Genomic DNA, 23,004 nt, shown 5'->3' on the forward strand with positions numbered 1-23,004 from the left:
AGCGAGTGGGGAGGGTCTTGGGGGTGGGAGAGAGACTGTAATAAACTCTAATTCTTTTTTTTTTTTTATCCTCACCTGAGGACATTTTTCCATTTTTTGTACAGATAGGGTGGGAGGGAGAGAGAGGAAGAGAGAGAGAGAGAAACATCGATGTGAAAGGGACACATGGAGTGGCTGCCACCCGCACGACCAACCGGGACAAACTGCAACTGAGGTACGTGCCCTTAGCGGGAACCGAACCCGGGTCTCTCCGGACCGCAGACCAACGCTCTAACCACTGAGCCAAACCGGTCAGGGCTAAACTCTAATTCTTTTTTTTTTTTTTATCCTCACCCGAGGACATTTTCCCATTTTTTTGTTCAGGTAGAGTGGGAGGGAGAGAGGGAACAGAGAGAGAGAGAGAAACATCGACATGAAAGGGACACATCGAGTGGCTGCCACCCGCATGACCGACCAGGGCCGAAGACAAACTGCAACTGAGGTACATGCCCTTAGCGGGAACCGAACCCGGGTCTCTCCGGACCGCAGGCCGACGCTCTAACCGCTGAGCCAAACCGGCCAGGGCTAAACTCTAATTCTTAAGTGCTGCTTCACGTCCTGTTTGGACTTTGCTAGTGTCAGTGGCCCGAAGTCCTTGGAACAAAAGCCAAATCAACTTGCTGGGATGGCCCCACCATCCCGTGAAGAAGGGGTCCAGGTCTGCCGTGAATGGTCTGGACTGTGTGGTGTTCGACTCTGTGGCTCTCGGGCCACACAAACAGCACATCTATAAATAGTCCCTGGGCTCTGGGCGCACGGAGGATCCCCGGTGCCACCTGTGAGCTGCCTGGTCTCACTGAGCAGGAAAAACCTGTGAGGGGCTCAGGATGAAGGAGCATCATCATTTAAAAAAGCTTCTATCAACAGCACAATCTTTGGGATTTTAGGCCAACCACACAGGGAGAACAAAGCTGTGCTTGGGGAAGCCAGACAAAACCTTTTATTTTTTTATCCTGCGTGTCTACATTTAAGACATTTCCAAAAGGAGCCATGTATAATTTTTGAAGACTCTGGAAGCTTGTGTATAGAAAGGAAAACTTTATGAACAAATTAAATTGATGAACAAAATAGATTCAGAGACATGGAAATAGGAAACAGACTGATAAACCTCAGAGGGAAGGGGGTTAGGGGGTGGGAAGAGATAAACCTAAGAACTTACATGCATATATGCACAACCTCTGGGCACAGACAACAGCGAGGTGAAGTGGGGGGGATGGGGAGGAGGGTGTCAATGGGAGAAAATGGAGGAACATCTGAAAGACTTTCAACAATAAAGATAAATTTAAAAAAAAGAAAGGAAAGGAAAATTTTGAACCTTGCCCAAGGAGATGACGGTGTAGAACATTATCAACCAAAAAATGAGTAACAACTTCTTTCTGAGCTGATGTACATCCAAATCATGTTTGTTTTCACACACGTTTTAAAAATTCCATTGATAACTGGGCACTGAAGATTATCAAGTATTCTCTCCTCTTTTCTAGCTTCAGAGTTTTCTCTGAAGTTTTTCTTTGTTGTTTCAGGAGGTATGATCAAGATAATACATTAACCATGTGGCACATTTTTCAGACTGGGATTACAGGCCCTTGCTAAGCTATCTTTGTGTGTGTGTGTGAGCGTGTGTGTGTTTTATTATTTTTTTTATTAATTTATTTTTCTTACAGATGTTTCTCCTTTTTCCCCCATTGACACCCTCCTCCTGATCCACCCTCCAGCCCCGCCCCACCCTCAGCATTGTTGTCTATGTCCACTGGTTCCATATACATGCATACAAGTTCTTTGCTTTATCTCTTCCACAACCCCCTTCTGAGGTTTGTCAGTTTGTACTCTACTTCTATGTCTCTGGGTCTATTTTGTTCATCAGTTTGTTTTGTTCATTATATTCTACAAATAGCAAAGCTATATTTTAACCTCTCAGTTTCTATTGTCTCCATGGTGTACTATTCAATGAACCAGAGGTCTAAACCTACGACCTCACTGCCTACAAGTAATGTGGGCGGTGGGGTGGGGGACGTGCAACCATCTCTTTACATCACAGTCACAACTGAGTACCACTCTAAAAATGCCAGACAGAACGTTCTCTGGTTGATTTATTCATTGAAAATGGCCTAAGAATTTATCTTCTAACAAACTTAAGATATCATTTCATGACCTGTCTTCTTTTCCAGTTGGAGCAATTTCTTTCCCGTCTCCAGATTTCTCTTAAGGCACTGCTGGCCAGGAAGTGACAAGAATGTAGCAGTTTGCCCTAAATCAGTGCCTGCCTTCTGGGAGAGCAAAGCACTTGGCACACAGTGAGCCTCTGAGGTAGGTAATGAAGACCCTTCCTCGTGTTCCTGAGATGCAGGAAATTCCCACGCAGAAATGTCCAGTCATCTGCTTAAGGGCTGGTGCAGAGAAGGGGCATGAAGAGAACATTGGTGTGGGGCAGTCTGGCAGCCGCCTGGTTAGAACAAGGGTGGTGGGCAATACACAGCGTGGTGGAGAAGGCAAGAAGGGTGGGAGACAGCGAGCGGCCAGAGCGAACTGAAGAAGACATACACGAGAGTAGCAAGAGCTTGAAAAGCGAGTCAGCTCTAGCTGCAGGTGAAACGCATGCTCTACCCACCGGCTCAGGGATTTGTACTTATTAAGAATGAATGGTGAGGCTCGTGGTAAAAGAGAAGTGGATACAAGGTTGAGTCAAAGTATTTCGAACTCAACAAACGCTCAATTCCCTTTTTTTTAGGAAACGGTTCACTCCTACCCTGGTTTCCAGATAAATTCGTCAACAAAGGGCATTATCAAGTGGTTTCTTCCTTTCACCAGATGCCAGCAAGAGAAAGTCTGGATTTGGTGTGGCAGATAAGGAAGGGATTGCATCCTGTAGGGTTGTTTTTTTACATGAATAACATTGTATATAGACATTGCCCCACTTCTGTAAGGCTTTCAAACCAAGCGTGGTTAACCAGAGGCTAACAAAATGGTTAACCAAATGTGTCAGCTGCTAAGCCGAGTGGAAACGGTGATGGCAGAGCCAAGTGGGGAGCTGTTCTCCCACTCCTGTGACACGTCCCACCCCGCATCCAGCCTGCCGTTCCTATTTAAAGAGCATGTGCGAGGCTGCAGACGCCACAGGGGGCGAGCCCAGCTGACTAGGAGAAGGGCCATGTGCACTTACAACTGCTTCTCCTGCAAGGCACGTGTTGTAGCCCTGGGTACAGTTGGAGACATTTTTTCCGTGTCCACATTAAATGAGCTCACTCGTGGTCTGAGAAACTGATGGCACTGAGTGGGAAGCTTTTGAAATGTAGAAGATGGGTTGCTGTGCGTGGTACATTTCAGTGCCTGCTACCCCCTCCCCACCCCTTTTTTCTTTTCTTCTGTTCAAAAGCAGCCTTTGATTTCCTTCCAAAACCCATTCGCTATGGGAAGTATATTATTATTATTAAGCTTCCTTGGTGGGACACCACATATTGTAAACTTTGCCAAAGAGGACAACTGTCAGTAGTCAACTTATTGCAGTGGGCTAAAATGTGCTATTTAGGGAGCATTGTGTTTTTAAATGTACTGCATCGATCTCTGTTATTTAGTAGCTCAAAACCCTTTCTAGAAGTAGAAGGGAGATATACTAGAATTCAATGTAAACAAGCGAAAAATAACTATTGTACTCCTCCAACCAACCCCAATTCTTTTCCCTGCAGGGGAAAACAAGCCTTTAAATCAGATTCCAACAACAGAAAATACATCTAAGGTTGCTTTTGTTCAGTCTATTCAAAGTCGAAAATTCAGCCTGGGTATCAACATTGCTGCCTTCGGTTTTCTTAGATGAAAGACAGAGATGCAAACAGGGAAAGTGGATGGAAAGGGGCTTGTCCTCATTCTTTTAAATCTCTTTCTTCTATCATCCTAGGTCTTAAATGTTTTAAAACTAGTCTCCGTTTTTCACTTAAAGATAGAATATGCATTACAGGATAGAAATCAGGCACTCTAAGAGTGTCTATTCATGATCCATGCTGATCATACTGGTACTTTTTACTAGATTAATTTATCATCTGCGATAACAGTTACTCTTGTCTTTGAATCCTAATTTTGGGCCTTGGTCTCATATGCAGAGATAGCGAGCCCTCTGAACACACTCGCTTTCCATTCCGCTTCTCTTTGCTTAGTTTTGATCTTAGACAGAACTCAGATCTCCGTAATATCAGTTGCCAATTAATTAAGTATATTATCAAAAGGATACCATCACAGAGAACCTCTTACCCGGTGCTAATAAGGTGTGATTTTTCCAAAGCACTTGCCACTCCAACTCAATGAATGAGCCTGTTGGGAAGGCTAATCTATTTTAAAACTGAGACACCCCCAGTGAAGTGTGGAGCTGTGGCTGGAGGAGCATCCACCTGGTTGATTTCCTTCTAAATGACCATAACTACTGAGGTAAAGAGGCAAACATCCTTATGTCAATTGTGATCATTTTGAAACTTAAGGTTTGCAAAGTAATATCATCTGAGATGCACAAATCTCATGAAACAGACCTAGCGATTGTATTAAATGATGAGTGCACTTAGATTTAATATTGTTCTGAATTTCAAAACTGGTTCAAAGAATGCCTATAAAACATCAAACGTGAAAACTAACTCAATGCAGTGCTCATGTTGCTAGTGACAGATATAGGTGGATTCTGTTTATTCTAAAAAATTAAGGTTGTCAGGACAACTGAGCGAGACATTTCAAATGCAATTTAAAGTCATACTTTTTAAGTACATTAGGAAAAACAGGGAGGCTACCATTTAGAGAGATTAACATGTCAAATGCACATCTGAGATTTCCACATCCCGTGTGCCAAAATATATACCAATTTAGGACACAGAAGACTTAAAGTAACTGAATCTTTCACTCTTATAAGCTCTTGGGGAACATGGGTGATGTACAGCTTGGGTTCTGATGCACTAAGGCTGGTCATTAAATGTTCCATGACATTTTTTTTTTTAAACCAGAAGAGAGTTTTAACCTGGCTCCACTTCAGCTAGGCTAATGCAGCCTCCCTCCCAAATATTCCTTACATCTTTCCAATTGGCAAACACTTGCTTCTTTTCCCCCTGTAGGACACAGATGAGCTACAGTGACTGGCTGAGCATGGCCTCCCCTTGCTTTGCACTCCCTGGTGTTCGGGAGAAGCTTCTCGTTCTTTTGTCATGCATGCACTGAGCACTTGCTCTGTGCACAGCGAGAAACACAAAGGCAATACTGCTTAGTTCCAAAAACCTTGAGCTTTACAGACCCCACTGCCTGGGAGGAGCGGACATTACATATTAAATGGGCTATTTCTAGTGAGCGCGTTAGATCAGGATTACAGTGCTCTCGCCTGAATTAGATACTGCTGGGGCTCTGGGGCTAACAGGCATTTTTAGATTGCAACATATCAAATATATGTCATTAACTCTGGCCTAAACTGGGACTTTTAGTCATAGTTTAACTCAGTGCTCCTCAACTGAGGGCGATTTTGACCCTCAGGGGACATCTGGAGACATTTTTGGTGGTCACAACTTGGGGGGGGGGTGCTACTGGACTCCAGGAGTAGAACCTGAAGATGCTGCTAAACATCCTACAGGCACAGGTCTGCCCCTCGCCACAAAGCATCTCCTAGCTCACAGTATCAACAGTGCCAAGGGTGAGAAACCCTGCCCTACTCTGATGGACCAAGTTAACTGAACCATGACTCAATGGCATTCATCAATGAGTTCTTATTTTTGTTACTTTGAAGGGGACACCATGAGACTGTTGTGATGTGAGTGTTAAAATGAGCTGGTATCAATATCAAGTAAATCATACAGTATCTTTTGTGTGACATTTTGTCCCTGTCTAATGAAATTCATCAACTCACTCTGGCTCATGAATAGCAGTGACTGAGAATTCAGTTTTCTATAACAATTAGCTCTAATAATTGAAAGAGTTTTGGAGCCCATCTGGACCAAAACACAGGTTAAAATTAACTTGTTTATTAAGATTTCCCAGAGTAAAAAACTGAGGGTCAGCGAGATTAAAGGCTGTTGTGATCACATGACAAGTTCAAGGTCGAAGGCAAATTAGAATCCATGACTCTTGATTGCCAGGCCAGGCTTCCTCTGTTACCCTGGAAACGACTTTGGGACTCAGCTGTGTTTTGAACATTAAATAAGAAGCAGAGATGACATCTGAAAGTGCTAACAGCCCATGTGCTGTGTATTTTCTGTGGCACTGAGTCAATGTGTTCTGGGGTTGGGCTACTTCTTGTCCGGGGCCACAGTGATGGTATCAGTCACTGTGCCATGGAGGAATCAGCCACTGTGTCACTGTGTCATGGTATCAGTCACTGTGCCATGGAGAGTTTGTTGAACCCAAAGGCATCTCAGCTGGAGATGGGTATTCCTGGGTGAACTGCCCATCTAGGAGGCAAGGGCAAATCCCAAGACCTTTTGGGGAGTGTTATCAAGGACATACTGTCCTTCACTGATGGCAACTAGGGTGCTTCTCTGTTTCATTCTTCTCGTGTCCTGAATTGGTGATTGGATGCATTCTGCTATCTTTCAAATAATTTCAATGCTGTGAAGATATTTAAAGAGATCTATGTAAAGCTTCAGCCCTGACATTCTGTTCTCAGGAACTTATTAGATTTGTACCTGGAATGTAGCTTGTACACAGGAGAAGAGGTATACTCCACTTGTCTGCAGAAAGATAACACTGATGAAGCCTACATTAGTTGTGCATTTAACACTTCTACTTTCAAATAAGCAACCCTAATCCAGAGATCCTAATTAACATTCTCATAAACCTGTTTAGCAGGTAGATTCAACCTTCATTTAGTCAATAAGGGTGGAGGAGGGGAACTTCCTATAAGAATTTCAAGAGGGGGGCCTGAAAATAGGGAAATCAAAGTCTCTACATACTCTTCCTTTCTCCTCTCGGGTCTTCTATAAAATAAGTACAAGTTTATGTCAAAGCAAACTTTAAGGTTGAATTTTGTGTTTCATGGTATGCTGCTCATTTCCTTTGAAAGGGCTGGGGAGATGAGTGGTCATGAAGCTTCCTGCAAGTTGACTGTCCCCCCTTTCTGTCTTCTGACACTATCATCAACATTCTTCTTGAAATGATCACATCTGTCTCCCTACACCGTCGGACCTGCCTCATGACCAAGGAAATGGAACAAACATGAAGCCACTGTGTGTGTGTGTAGGACAAAGAAGGGGGAAAGAAAGAGAGGGGGAAGGTACCATAACACATGACCAGGTCCCAGAAATCATGCAGAAGTCTGCTCTGAGATTTTCCTATGGCCCCTTAAACAGGATCCTTGTTGGAATGTTTGGATTCTGTCCCATGGCGTTCAAGTGCATTCTTCAGGGCAGCCAGTTACTGTTCCACAGAGGTGTGAATGTCCTGGAGTTTCACAAGCACAATCCTTCACATTGTGGGCTCAGAATGACTTTAATTCCTCTTTCCACTGTCCCGCCCCCACCCACATACGAAGCTGCTGGATCCTCAGAGAGGCCCAGCCCAGCCAGGGCCGAAAATGCCAAGGAAAGCAGCAGAAAGACCCACAGAAAACATTCTAATACGAATATAATCAGGTATGAACATGGAGCACGGTCCCCTTTTTGCCCTGATAATGGTCAAGGTATGACTTTACCAATTCCATGAAATTTAGCCAAAGAGCTCTGTTTTCCTGAAAGATGAAAAGACAGTAGCCATCATATTATTCCATTTCCAAGCAGCCCCACCGAAGGGTAGCGGACCGAGCTCTGCTTCGCATAGTAATAGAAAGCGCCTCTGATGTGTGAGTTCTGGGAAGTCCGAGAATCACCCGGATCAAGAACCCCTGCACGTCCCCAGCCTCCACCTGTTGCCAGCCCCAGCTCATTCCCTGCGAATGATTTGCATCTCGTTACATCCTAAAATGAAAGCACTTCTCAGGGAATTACAGTGTTCTCCTGGGGCACACCACCCAGATGCTGCCCACCTCCGGTGACCGCCCAGAAGAGAGAGACGACACAGGAAACCCAGTGGTGTCTACCCATGGGCTGGTTTATCCCGACGGCGACTGTTTGTTTTTCTGGCCTTGAGAAACTGCACTTGGGACCGGCAGAAAAACGAATAATGGAAAGTCTTCTTAAATTGCCCAGGCCTTTTCTAAGTCGCATGATTCTGCTGAACAACCCTGAAGAACAGCATGTCAAAACCAATACCTCGAACAAGAGTGACTTGACATCAGGTCTTAGGCTGCAAAGAAAAGACACTGAAGACCGTCGCTAAGGTGTCAGCGGGGGTGGAAAGTGGACCAGCGCATCGGGCTGCCACTTAGATTCACTGCTACTCTGGGAAGCACTCATTCCAGAAAGGCCCCAGAGCTGTTTGGCATTAGAGGTGGGGCGAAAGAAAAGCAGACATCACAACACGGTTTGTGAACCACATCACACCCTCCAACCTTAATGAGCATCTCGTGGGCTTAAGCCACAGGCTCAGAACCCAGCTTCCCGGCCAGGGCAGCGCACAGACCTCGCGTTCCCACAGGCCGGCATGGAATGTCAGCATCCCACCACCGTGCTGGGCTTCAGGATCCGTCATCGGGGCAGCCAAATACATTTCTCCACCCACAGGGACTCCGTCTTGGATCTCAGCCAAAGTGAGAAGACCAGGGAGGGGAAAAATCCTATAGCTAAGCAAACTGAGCAGGAGGGTTGGGAGCAGCGAGAAAGGGTTGAAGTGGCTAATTTTTCCACTTTCCCCCTGCTGCGGTTAAAGCAGTGACGGATCATTTATCACACATTTTGATTGCACGCCAGCTGGCTGTAAAAAAAAAAAAAATAAGAAAGAGTTGTTTATTAATTCAATTAGCCGGCTTATTTATCAGGGCCGGGTTAGCAGGGGCGGTGAGAAGGCCAAAGGATGCCCATGTCAGGCTGTCTCTGGCAGCCCCTGCCGGCAAGAGGAGACATGCGCCCTTACCCCGAGGCCTGTGGCGGTGCTCACTGTGTTTACCCTGAACGCCTGGTACGTGAGGAGATCGCCCATCAATTGTAATGAAATACTAGGGTGGGAAGATGCTCGAGCAGGACAAAGTCATCTGAGTGATGACAGTCATTAGTGTTTATCACCCATTCGGGGGTCACTTTCAGAGACAATACAGTGTCCCTTCCGGGCTCATGTGGGCTGTCGCTTTTGTGGGTCTTGTGTTCGCTGGGGGTGACTCCGGCACAGGCTGCCAGGGCAGCGGCAGTTTGTCGGGGCCAGCGTTGCCCGGGAGCAGAGAAATCATTCATTCAGTAAGTGGCTTATTCAAGAACGTCCGTGAAAGGTTTAGTAACTGCTGGTCGGTGCCAAGCTCCGTTTGCAGTGTTGTCACTGATGTGACTGGTTATATCGGATCCTCAGGTGGGGGGTTAGCCTGGCCCTTTGGACCACGAGCCAGCTGACGTGGAGATTTTAATGGATCCACGAAAGGTCTTCCCGAAGCCTCCGAAACCAGGGTTCTCTCAGGCCCCCTCATTTCACGGCAGCTGCCCCTCCGACCCTGCTCTTGGCTGGTCAAAGCCAAACCAACGTCTACTTGGTGACTCAGACCACGCATTTTCTGCGAACCCCGTGGTGGCCAGCAGAAAGAAGGGGAAAGAAGGAGATGTCTGCAGTTTCATTGTTTTATTTCAAAATACCCTCATTGTAAGAAGGCAATGTGATGCATCCATTTGATTTTGTTTTTATTCAGAATATAAAAATTTCCCTCATTAGTCTTAAAAATACAATGTTTTATAAACTTGAAGGAAGATGATGTTTGGATTAATAAATAAGCATACTGATTTTCACATGTCATTTGGAACAAGTGATATTGCAGATAAAAAATGAGGGAGAGGAATTGTAAGACTGTGACCAATATTCTGGTAAATCAGGCAACAAATGTGACATGCATACGATGCCAACGACAGACCGATTCAGCCGTGTCAGTGGGTACACTGCATGATAGGGGGCAATGTGATTTGTGAGCCTTATACCAGGGCTGGGTCTGGGGGGGAGATGAAGGAGCCACCTGAGTATTATTGCATATCAGTACTCTGGAGGTGTATTATGCTAACTAGCTTCTCCATATCATGCTAAGAGTTAGAGCCTTTTAATTGTTCCATATCAATCACTGAGTATATGGGGACAAGGGTTCTTCTCCACTTTCTGAAACTGTCAAATCATCTTTCTCTTACCTCCCCCCCCCCTTCTCCTCCCTCGCTCCCTCCCTTCCTTCTCCCAGGCACGCGCACCAAGTCTGAGAGTGAAACCAAAGGTCAGGTGCACAGGCGGACGCATGTGGCAGGGCTCGGCGGTGCCACCTGGCTGTGCCCACTTGCTGTGTCTGCCCCACACAGCGTGTGAGGGAGCCCAGGCCACCCTGGTCCCTCCACCATCGCTAACTCAGTCTCCTGCTTGTTCAACTTAGCTTCTCCCTCGACAATTTGCTAATTTCTAAAACGTCCCAAGAAACAGCAAATCCTTAATGCGAGCTCTCCTTGATAACACTTCCAACACTTGCCTTCCCATACCTAACACGATGCCTGTTGAGTTGACTGCAATCGAATGGAATTAAATCCCGTTTCCCGGTTCACGTCTCGAGCCTGGGTAGCTACAACTGGCTGGGAGTCTCTGCCTTCAAAACGGGAAGGAAGCTGCGTGCGGCCACGCGCTACGATGTATTTCATTTCTTCTTTTTATTTTCAGATCAACTTGAAACAATTAATTTTAAAACATGGATTTTACCTCACTTTGGTTTTTCTCCTGTTTTTCCTATGTGTTTCAGACTTCCGGTTAAGCATGCCGATTCAACTTCTGCCACCAAGGGACTCGACCAGTTCTGTGTGACAGATGCATCTGGAGATGGCGAGGCGACGTAACGATTGCACTGCGTTCCCTTACGTCCTTATACCTTTCACGTGTTTCTTAGTGCTCCTGTGTCCAAAACACTCTGACTGTTTCCCCAAACATGGTCAAGGGATGTGTACACATCTAGCTTTGGTCAGGAAGTTTATTCATATATGTAGGGGAAAATGCCCAACTTAAAATTTCATGTTGTTGAAACCTACCCTATTTTTTGACCTCAACAACATCCCTAGTCAAAGTTTAGCTTCTAAAATTTATTTCCAGGTTTAAGATTGTAGAAAAGTCCAGACCCTCTGCCCCAGCAGTCTAAGCACAAGATATACTTCTAGAAAAATTAAAACCAAGTCTTCTGCAAAACAGCAGACTACTTGATTGACAGGGAATGTCACAAAATAGTTCACGCCTTCTCTTTGTAACTATCATGCCCAACCTCTTAATTTACTGCAAATGATAAATGACACTTTAAAAATAAGAGAAAGAGTCTAAGAAGCGAGGGAAATCCTGCTCCGTGGGGAAGCCACCTGGGCCTGGGGTCTGACTCCTCTCGGCGGCAGGACGCGCTGTGAATGATTCCCCTGAGTACTGTTTGCTCGCAACAAATTTCTCAGGCTGGCTTCTGGAGTTTGTTTCCAGAAGGTTCTTCTGACCGAACACAGATTTTTACATTTCCAACCCTATTCCTTTAGAAATAGAAACACTGCCAGATAATTTCACTCATGTACTTTCGTTAAGACCACATAGCAACATTTCAGAAATGCTTTACCTTTTCATTACAGTCTATTGAGTAGCTTTGTGCAAATGAGACTTACTTTCCCTATAGATCAGGCAAATTCCTTTTGGGGGGATTTCTCTTCCACTTTCCCTAGAGAATGAGTAGCCCATCTGCTTTGGCAAATGTAGGATAATCGAAGGGCACTGATCTCTCCAAATGGCTCCATTCATTACTGTCTCTGGATTCTCCAGGGCATCTGCCCCTCAGGTCACACCGTCTACACTCCAGCCTCCTGTATGTTACCACAAAGCTGATCTGCGCCCACTTTAGGATGGAACATATTTGAAGACACACTAGCAGGAATGAATATTTCTCCCCTTCAGAGTTCAATGTTACAGAAATAGCACAATTCTATCCCCCAATTTCTAATTTAATATGCACGCAGAATGTGGCATTACTTTGGCTGAAGAATGTTAACACATTTTACTATTCTGTCATCATAAACATAAACTGCGGTGCGAGGCGGGAAAGAGGCCGCAGTTACCAAACGCTGCGGGCAGGGAAAAGCCCGGTCTGTATGTCAGCATCCGCTTCAGTGTATCTCCACGCGCAGCACTTGAAAGAACCACTGGAATCAGAGGCCAAGTGATCTGAACAGGTGTGATTTAGAATCATTTTAATAAGCACGAATCAGGCTTTGGACTGTGGAATGCCTCTTCTAGGATCAGTTCAAGGCTGTTCGCTCTGGGAAGAACGGGAAAGATGTTTGCTGCGGTGTAGCCGGAGCACACCGACCTCAGCAGGGGACGGTTTGTGCAGTTCACTTGACCTTCAGCGTCTTCGTCTCCTACGTTTAATGGCATCGGCGTCCCACTGCAGACTGCAGTTCCCTTGCCCGAGACACAGGAACCCATCAAACAGGCTGGCGGCGTGGGGAGATGGCAGGGAGTGAGGAGAAGCAGGACCTGGCTCCTACCCTCAAGAAACTTACTGTCTAGTTCGAGGGGAAAAAGCATACACACCAAAGGCAAACAGTCATACGCGCCAAATTAGTGGAAGGGACAGAAAGTGAGTGTCAGAGGAGACGGAGCCTGACAGCATCCAGGGTGGCCAGGAAGCTGAGTCACAGCCAGGCGGGATTCAGCTGGACCTTAGACGGTTTGAGGGGGACACATTCCAAGTTCCTAACAAGGCTTAGAGACCTCGTCTAGGTAACAGTGCGAGCTTCTTCTCCGCCTCTGTTCACTGCCAAGACTCATTATTTACTTAAAGTGACCCCAGATGTTTATTACCTATCTAGGTCTACCCTCTCTTTCACGAACCAAAAACAGGTTATGCCTTTGGTTAATTTCATCCATAAAAAGACAAACATGGTCCCTGCCATCAACGGATGGCATTTGGGGCAAGCAGGCCCGGAGGAGGGAGTCCGCATAAGGTAGACAGATGCATTATTTGTGCTATAAGAATACTCCCTTCTCCTCTGCCTAAGAAGAGCTATGCAGGGACAAATAATTGCAGTTAATAAATATCCCAGGATAGCAAGTCCATTGATCCCATTTCTTTCATTTTTAACCGCGGATTTTCTTCATGCCTACCGCCCCCCTTTCCTGTCCTCTGAAGCGAAGCTGGATGTGACAGGCTGTGTTCCAAAACAGTACCCTTTACTCTTCTTCCAGGAAAGAATTTTGCAAATAAGGTCCTAAATGCTCATACAGTAGTGAGCGCACATACACCTACACATGGTTTATACTTGCCAATTCCTGACATGGGAATTCTCAGAAGCACACCAAAGTCTCTGTTGGATTTAAATTTATTTTTAATCACATAAAATCTAATTTGGAAAATTGATGCATGGGCTTTTCTGAGTCACCAGAAGCTCTTTATACGATTGCAAATGCATCGAGAAGGAAGAAATCTGTCTTGGCATGGCTGGTATTTCACAACAACGGTAAACGAGATTGGTTTCCTCGGTTTAGAATGAATGAGATGAGTTTTAGAATCTATAAAAATGTTATTAAATTCTCACATAAAGTCTAAATATGTTTAAAATATATTTGCTAGATCTGACTCATGAGGAACAAGTGAAGGAAAAAAGCAGTCAGTATTTTGAAGTAAGTTTGTTTTGTTAACTTTCTGTTTCTGTCTTATTTAATTACTCAAATAATATTTATTATTCTGGATCATATTAATTAATTATAATAGTGATTTTTACTCTCTACACCCAGTCATTTTATTGTGTTTGGCAATATATGAGGACATTTTCCATTTCCTGAAGGAGTTTCCAAAAATGATAATGATAAACGTAATTTGAATTCATTTTATACTCACACTCCCTATTACTTGTCTGTGGATGAAATAGTCCCTGTATCTGTAAATGGATTTCATGAGAGAAAGCATGAAGACTTTAAAAAAATAAAACCTAGCCAGGGTCACATCTCTAACATGATTGGGAATCACAGACTTACAACAATAATTGGTTCCCATGATAACCGACAGTCAAATTTTAAAAGCTGGAGTAGTCATTTCCTATCTCTATATACTTTTTGTGCCTAAAGTGTTCTTTGGCCTCTTTCTATGCAGTTACCGTAATCCTCTGCTTTTAAGTAAAACCTATTGCTGTTAGAGACAAATATGACATAACTTCTTATTCATTGGGCATTAAATATAATGCAGCTAGAAAACTCTGTTTACCTAACAATGTTTTTCTAGTTCTTACAAGTTCTTCGTGTTTTCTGATGGACTTTTCTTATTTCCCATTCTTTCCATGGGAAGAGTTGGTAGAGCCCGTGCCTGGGACATCTTTCCCATCATGATGTGAAAACAAGTTAAAGGTATTCACAGTTCAGTAAGGAAACATCAACAAACAATACAGAAAAGATCAATAAACTGGTCTCCTTCAGGGGATGGTCCCATAAATCACGGTACATTTGTATGAAGACCTGTCGTTCAACCAGAGAAATCATGTTTTCAAAGAATATTTATGCTTAGAGAAAAGACCAAAAGAAAATATGCCGTTGACAGTAGACACCTCTGAGTAATTGGGTTGCAGGTTATTTACTTTTATTTATTTTTATTTCCTTCTGTCTTTTCTCTGCATTTCCTAAAAATTGTTTTTTTTCCATTTTATATTACCTTTCAATCAGAAGAAAATAATATAATTTTAAAAATTAGCCAAGCATCAAAACATTTAAAAGAAACAGCGTGAAGGTTCATATTTGTGCAATAAAAATAAAAAAAAAAAATGCCTCCAAAATAGAGATGATTCATAAGTCCTAGAATCTGTGAGGGACAAACATCTGGATAGCTGATTAATTTGTCCTTGTTCTGATTGTTTTGCAAAGGTGCTTGCAGAACATCACGTTGCCTTTTTTCCCCTTTCACTTAACTGAATCACCTACACTGTTACTGTAATGTAGTCACATGAAAAATTCTCTATATTTTTAAACCAGGGCTATTTTTCTGCTAATCTTTCTATGCCAGAGTCATTTAAGTCTGGCAGATAAAATAAACATGGGAGGGAAGTTACCGTAAGGGTTTTTCACTACAACAAAACTATATCAAATCGAGGTTAGTATGTAAATGCAACCTGGAATTAGACGATTTCATTCATGAATGAAAGAGCGAGTGTGAAATTGTTGGAGAAATATAAGAGTAGTAACACTTGGAACAGGACAGTGAGTGCAGACATTTTTAAAAATTCAGAACATTATTTTAAAAAAATCACAAAAACTGAAAAACAAAAACAGAAAAGATTAAAAAAAAAAGAAAATTTAGAACATTAAATTGAAGACCACAATGATTACAATGAACCTGAGAATGTCTTTGCAGTGTTGACTTCTGTATGACAATCCACTTATGTAAAATGGTACAGCTGCTTTGAAAAACAGTTTTGCAGCTTTTTAAAAAGTTAAACATAGAGTTACCACTTAACCCAGCGATTCTACTCATAGGTATATAACCAAAAGAAATGAAACATGTATATATACAAAAACTTGTACATGAAGGTTCAAAGCAGCATTATTTGTAATAGCCAAGGAGTGAAACAAGCTAAACGTCCATCAGCAGATGAATGGATGAATGAAATCTGGTCCGGCCACAGAATTGAATATTATTTGACAAGAAAAAGGAACGAAGTGCTGACATGATGCAACGTGGATGACTCTTGCAAACATTATGCAAGGGAAAGAAGTCAGACACAAAAAACCACACGCTGTATGATTCTGTTGCTAGTAATATTCAAAACAAGCAAATCTATAGAAACAGAAAGTAGATTAGTGGTTGCCAGGGACTAAAGAGGGAGAAGGAGGAATGATGCTAAGGGATTTCTTTTTGGGGTAATAAAATGTCTTGAAATTACATTGCGGATGGTTGCATAACTCTGTAAATACAAGAAAACCACCGAATTGAACATTTTTGAAAGGTAAATGTTATGGTATATGAATTCTATCTCAGTTTAAAAAGTTATTTTATCCTGTCATTGGCTTTCTCACTCTGAGGCACAGTTCCTAAAAATGAAAAGCAGGGTTCATATAATTTTTAAAAATTTTCCAGGAAGTTTCAATTCCTGGACCAAAAAAAAAAAAAAAAAAAAAAAAATTAGAGTTTTATGAATACATTTAGGTAGAAACATGGAGATTAAAAAGAAAACTCCTGGCCTTTTCTAGTAGATGAGAATGGTTTTTTGGACAGCATTGCTTAACTTCCCAGGGAAGAGAATCAAAAGATGGCACTTTGAAGCTGTGCTCAAGGGACAGTGACACAGTGTCTGTTTCCTCATTTGTATACAGGTGACAGTACTTGCTGGCTCTCCTGTAGGGATTCCATCTAAAGAGCAAAGATGTATGGATCACCTAGTGGGGTCACAGGACTCTAGTGGGTATTGCAGCAAATATAAAGATGCACACAATGTGCCCTCTGCCCAAGAAACCTTTCAGCTCATGAAGGATGTAAACATATAGGTAAATGAGCTTAAGATACAATAGTAGCATCATAATAGTGATTTTAAAATTTTACAGGCTCAGATGAAAACACCTTCAATGTGCACCAACAATATAATAAATCAATTTGATGATGGAATGCTGTATAGCAGTGGAAATGAATGAACTATGAGAATCAACATGATAAATCTGTAAGCATAAATGAAAGCTCCCGAAATAATCAGGTTTTAGAATACATGCAGCAAAAAGACATTTATATAAAGTTTAAATTTTCCTAAATTACTGTATATTATTAAAATTTTATGTCCCTTAATATTATATATCCCTTAATATTTATATATTATACATTGATCTATATTTATATAGAGACAAGTATATATAATAAATATATTATATGATAATATCCATGGGAATAATAGGTACCAAAATCAAATAGTTGTTCTTCTAGTTTTCAGGGGCTTCTAAACTAGAAGCAATATGTAAATTGGTGATTATTTTCTTCTTCTTCTTCTTCTTCTTATTATTATTTTGTTGTTGTTAATCCTCACACTCGGATATTTTCCCATTGATTTTTAGAAAGAGTAGAAGGAAAGGAGAGGGAGAGAGAGAGAGAAACATCGACGTGAGAGAGACACATTGACTGGTTGCCTCCCACATGACCCTGACTGGGGACAGGGATCAAACCTGCAACCCAGGCATGTGTTCTTGACTGGGAATCGAACTCGTAACTCTTCGGTTCACAGGTTGACCCTCTAACCACTGAGCCAAAAAGGCCAGGGCTGTATAATTATTTTTTAGAGAGTTTTGTACATCTTAAGCACTGCATGATCATTTTTCAAAATTGGATTCAAGAAAAACTCATAGGTCAATATCTATTGGACGAGGCTAGAGAATAAAGGAAGACTTTCAGGAGGAGGTGCCTGGGCTGGGCTTTAACAGGCAGAGAGACAGGGACAGTCATCGTGGGTAAAGGGAATAGTGGAGGCAAACCAACAGTAACAAGGCTTTAGCATTAGGGACCACAAGGTTTCGTTAAGCCACGCAGAGCATTTCAGATCTCAGCTCCGCACAGGCAGAACACAAAGGACAAGGAGGTTCTGAGCGCTCAGGTGCCAAAAGCCTGATCAGCCCCAAACAAAGCGGAGCCAGAATCCCAGACTGCGTTTGGAGAGCTGCAAACTTGTTCTTTCTATTTCACAGTGAGAACAAATTGGGATCCTTGAACTATACACCACTTGGGAGATGGCGGGAGAATAATTTTATCCACAAGTATTAAGTTGTTGCCTGAGGACAGCTGAGTAAACAGTTTGCTAAAGTCTGTTTGAGGACTGCCAGCTAGTTACACCCATAATTTCATCTCTATTAACAAAAACAACTCATACTGTCGCAGTGCCCTGCTTTGGCTACCCCGTGGTTTGCAGCATGTGAATTATGGAGTGTCACTTGAGTAACATTCTATAGCAGAGGGGCTGTGTTTTGATGTGCTTTCATTACCCACCCCCACTCTGCTGATTTATGGCATACCACGCGGAGACCTAAATCAAAACTAGAAAATACGTGTGAAATAATGCAAAACAGAGTTGCAGGGTTGGCAATTCCGTAATTACACCTAAAGGGAAAATAATTATGTAATACCATATGGCAAGAGTAGGTCTTAGCATCACAAATGTCCATACTGTAAACGTAGGCTTCTGGGAAGAACACGCAGGCTCTCGGGAAGGGCAGCCGAGGGAAAGGTGGCCTTTCTGAGGGACCCAGGGACAACTTCGAATGGCTCTTGGCCTCTAACAATGCTGTGTATAGTCCGGGAAACGAAGGCCCGAGTGACCGGAATGACATGGCCCTGACAAAGGAATGCCAAAAATGGGACAAAAGTCGAGTTATTTATTGTTTCAGCTTCGTCGCGACGACTACCGGCAACAGCCCTTGGTTTTACCATCAGTTAAAAGTCCGAAAGTGTGAAAGCAACTTGTTGATAAAAAACAGCAAACTCTCCAAGCCTTGACAGCAAATATGAAACGGAAACTAAGTCAACACTTGAAAAACAACAACAACAACAACAACTAAAGCCTCACACTGAAAACCTTTCAGTTACAAAAAACGATGAAAGAATTCCTCAGTAGTCAAGAATACGAAACTCTCCCCTACAAGCCTATCAGTTAATGAACAACCTCTAAGTAGAGGGAAATGTGAGATAAATGGCCTGGGCAATAGTCCAGCTTAAATCTTCATGTTGGAAAACACTCTCCATCCACCTCTGCTGTAAAGGCCTGGCATGGGAACTGAAATGAAAGATGCTAGGAAAAGATTAGGTGACTGAGGCCCTACAGGCTGACTTCCCTCATTAAAAATTAGCTCTGAATTTAAGCGTTCCTCAAGTCACTCACTTCGGCGGAACCGCGTTAGATGAAATTGTTTCAGCTCAGGAGAACGGGCTGTCAATGAAAATAACTCCAAACAGCGAGATCAGGGAAAGATACTGGTTTCTTTAAGACACGGGTTCGCAAACTACAGCCCTTAGGCCAAACCTGGCCAGCTGTCTGACTTTGTAAATAAAGTTTTATTGGAGCACAACCCCAACCATTCATTCATATATGGTCTATGGCTGCTTTTGAGATATAACGATACAGACACCATATGACTATCTGGATTTTTTAAAGAAATAGCTTGCCCACCTCTGCTTTAGTTTACCAGTTATCTGGAATAGCTTCAGTTGTTAGAAATCTTTTAGGCTAGTACTTGATAAGAATAGCTATATAACAGGGCATAACCTTTAGGTATTTTACGCTTAAACTTTAGAATGAAAACTTAATTTGCTAGGTTCTTTTTGGTTTTTTACATTCCTAATTCAGGATAAATAGATATTATATATTCAAATAGGCTATAACATTTGAAATTAGGTTCTAACTTTTTTTTTTTTTTTTTTCCCCTGAATGAAAGAATGGCAGCAGGGGGAGGTGGAGTTCAACACAAACAGTCTTAAGATGATTCCTTTTTGGAAACCAAGCTATTTAAGAAAGTATTAATCAGGTATTAAAAAAGAAATGCCAGAATGTGGGCTTAAAGGGAGAATTTACATGCTTGAAAATAATAGTAAAAAACTCTAAAGCTCTTAAAACATTGCCTTATAATAACTCATTTAATCCTTTTAAGAGCCCAGTGATTTTCAACGTTTTTTATCTCATGGCACACTCAAACTAATCAGTAAAGTTCTGTAAGACACCAAAAAATATATTACATTTTTTTGCCGATCTGACCAAAACAAAAAAAAGGTATAATTTTGATTTATTCACACCAGACAGGTATTGTTTTGTTGGCAGTTGTCATTGTTTTATTTAACAATCTAAGGGAAAAGAGGTCAGTGCCCCTGACTAACTAATAGTCAGGTATTGCATGTTTTAAAAACTTGCATGGCACACCAGTATGCCACGGTACACCGTTTGAAAATTGCTGCAATAACCCATACGGTCCATTTCATAATGACAAAATTGAGATCAATGAAGTTAAGAAAGCTGCCTGTGATCATTGACTAGCAAAATAGTAGACAGGAGCCAATCACAAGAGTCATCTTTGAATCCAAATGCTTCCCATACTGCATTGCGCCCTGCAGTGATTCATAAAAGGGGGAGGACTTGCTTAGGAAAGTCAAGCTCTCTTATCTTGAACCTGAGTGAGCTTGGACGTCTTTTAGTCTCTTCAGCTATCAGCTAATTTATATATATTTAAAAAAAAAAGAATGACGGTGTTCTACAAAGGCTTTATTGCTTTGCTCTATGAAGCCTATAATTGTGAATTTTACTGTATTTAGTTTGAAAGTGTCTTTAAAAGAGAATTTACCTTCCTGTGTTTCCTTTGTTCATAGCAATTCTTGCTCCTTTCTTTTTAAGTATTTGGCAGGATGAGTCAGCAGTTTCATGAATCAGTAGTTCTGTGGTGGACACACCTGCCCCGGAGGAGCCAAGACTCAGTGACCCTGAGCTCACAGCTTCTGCTGGTGGGTTTGGTTTTACACCTGCCTGGGCCCTCAAGGGTACCCTGCTCCCCGTGTGGTTTTGACCCAGCTTCCACCACTTTGTGGCTGTCGACTTAGGCATTTCCTAGACCTGAGCGCACAGGTCCTAGTGTCCAGCTGTCTGAAAAAGAGGGAGTCTCTCTAAAGAGAAATTCTGCCAAATTCAGGAAACTCCACCAGCATCTGCTTTCTGGGGAAGTGGCTTTTTGAGTGAAACTACCCCACGTCTCTGAAAGTCTAGGCCGGGCAGCCAAAGTAGGTGGTTGCCCAAGAAAGTGGGCGAGTTTCAGAATGAGAACTGCCCTGTGCTGTCTAGATTTTACCAGGCCGGGAAGAGAGAACCGACTTGCCCCTCATGAGAAATGTACTGTCGGGGAAATAGAGAGACACACAGCCGTGCTGAGGAGGGCCGGGATGTGCTCAGACTCCATGAAGCACAGTCACTCAGCCTTTTTTTTAAATGACCAAAGAAGAAAGTTATAAGCAAGAAAAATGTCTTCTCCTGAGAGATTGGACCCCACCCTGCCACCCACCCACCCACAGGGGCTGTGAATCAGATATTCCCGGCATGGCACACTGGCAGCCTGCGCTTCAAACATTACCAAGCGCCAGGTCTGGGCCTCGGTACAGATCCTTTTTTGTTTCAGGCACTTGTCATTAAAAAATACACTAGGAAGTTTATGGAAGGGTCAGAGTTATAGATGACATGCCCAACGAGACCAGGATACGCGCAGGACGGCCATGCTGCGGGCATGTGCTAGGAGCCCGGTGGGGATCGATGCAGTACTCACACAACTCTGCTCTGCGGCTGGTGTCCCTACCTTCCTATTAAAGATGAAAGGGACCCTCACAGGAGAAAGAACCCCCTGTTCTAAGATGGCTCCCTTGATAAGGCAACATTCACTGATTGAATATGTCCCTTGAAAAATCCTGAGGGTTGTGAACACAGAGTTTCATGCCTTGTCCTCCTCCCCTAAAGGAGCAGCCACTTGGCCTTTGTACAGAACCACTGGGGCCTTGGAGACCAGTTCATCCAAATGCCCTCACAGCCCACAGGCAAATGTCCCGGCGTAGAACAGTAGGGTAATGTATTCAAAGATAGAAACGAATTCGTAACAAAGCTTTTCTTTGCAGCTCTGCTACTATTCCATAATGTTTTATGTTTTTATTTTTACTTTAAATCATTTTTTATTTTTCAATTACAGTTGACATACAATATTATATTAGCTTCAGGTGTACAACACAGTGATTAGACATTATACAACTTACTAAATGATCACCCTAATAATTCTCGTACCCATCTGAAATCATACATAGCTGTTACAATATTACCCAGCAAAGCTATCACTTAGAATCACAGGACATATAATTTTTTTTTTATCCTCACCCGAGGACATTTTTTGATATTTTGTTCAGATAGAGTGGGAGGGAGAGAGGGAGAGAGAGAGAGAAACATCGACGTGAAAGGAACACATCGAGTGGTTGCCACTCGCACAACCCAACCAGGACCGGGGACAACCTGCAACCAAGGTACATGCCCTTAGCGGGAACTGAACCCGGGTCTCTCTGGACTGTAGGCCAACACTCTAACCGCTGAGCCAAACCGGCCAGGACAGAATCACAGGAAATATAAAGAGCTTCCCAGATAAGAAAAAGCTGAAGGAATTCATCACCACCAAACTAATATTACATGAAATGTTAAATGGTCTTAAGAAGAAGGAGAAAAAAAAAAGATAAAGAATACAAACAATAAAATGGGAATAAATACATATCTATTAACAATTGAATTAAAAAAAAATAAATGAACAAGTGGAATAGAAACAGACTCAGATACAGAGAACGTTTTGACAGTTGCCACATGCGAGGGGCTCAGAGAGATGGATAGACAAGGTGAAGGGATTAAGAAATACAAATTGGCCTGTTCGGTGTGGCTCAGTGGATTGACCATCGTCCCATTGACCTGGCCCGCAGGTCGATCAACGAGGACTCTAGAGGGGAGTGAGGATGAGGTGGGACAAGAGACACGAGAAATGGAGACAAGACAGGATTCTGATCAAGTCTCGTTTATTCAGGGGGAGTTCACGCAATATATAGGGGGAAACCAGGTGAAACAGTTGAGTATCCCACCTGAAGCCAATTCCAGTAAATACCCCAGGTGGAACAAATGATAAGCAAAGAATGGAGTAAACAATTATCTAGGGGAATGCAGGCACTGCGTGCAGAGAGACCCCGCCCTGGGGCCGGAGACAGCAGAGCAGACTTTAACAAGATAGATGCCATGCAAACGGTCTCCCACATCCCATGAACTGAGAAGTCCCAGTTTGATTCCTGGCTACACATGCCCGGTTGTGGGCTTGACCCCCAGTGGGGGTGTGCAGGAGGCAGCCGATTGATGTTCCTCTTTCATTGATGTTTCTATATATCTTTACCTTCCTCTC

At 42.9% G+C, this 23,004-nt stretch overlaps 1 protein-coding gene across 3 annotated transcripts in view; it reads right to left on the minus strand.

Moving 5' to 3' along the window:
- CREB5 (cAMP responsive element binding protein 5) overlaps positions 1 to 23,004 on the minus strand; it is a 392,461-nt gene that overhangs the window by 25,105 nt on the left and 344,352 nt on the right. The gene's annotated exons all lie outside the window — the stretch shown is intronic.

Source organism: Molossus molossus, unplaced genomic scaffold (assembly GCF_014108415.1).
Source record: "Molossus molossus isolate mMolMol1 unplaced genomic scaffold, mMolMol1.p scaffold_m16_p_7, whole genome shotgun sequence".
Taxonomy (NCBI): domain Eukaryota; kingdom Metazoa; phylum Chordata; class Mammalia; order Chiroptera; family Molossidae; genus Molossus; species Molossus molossus.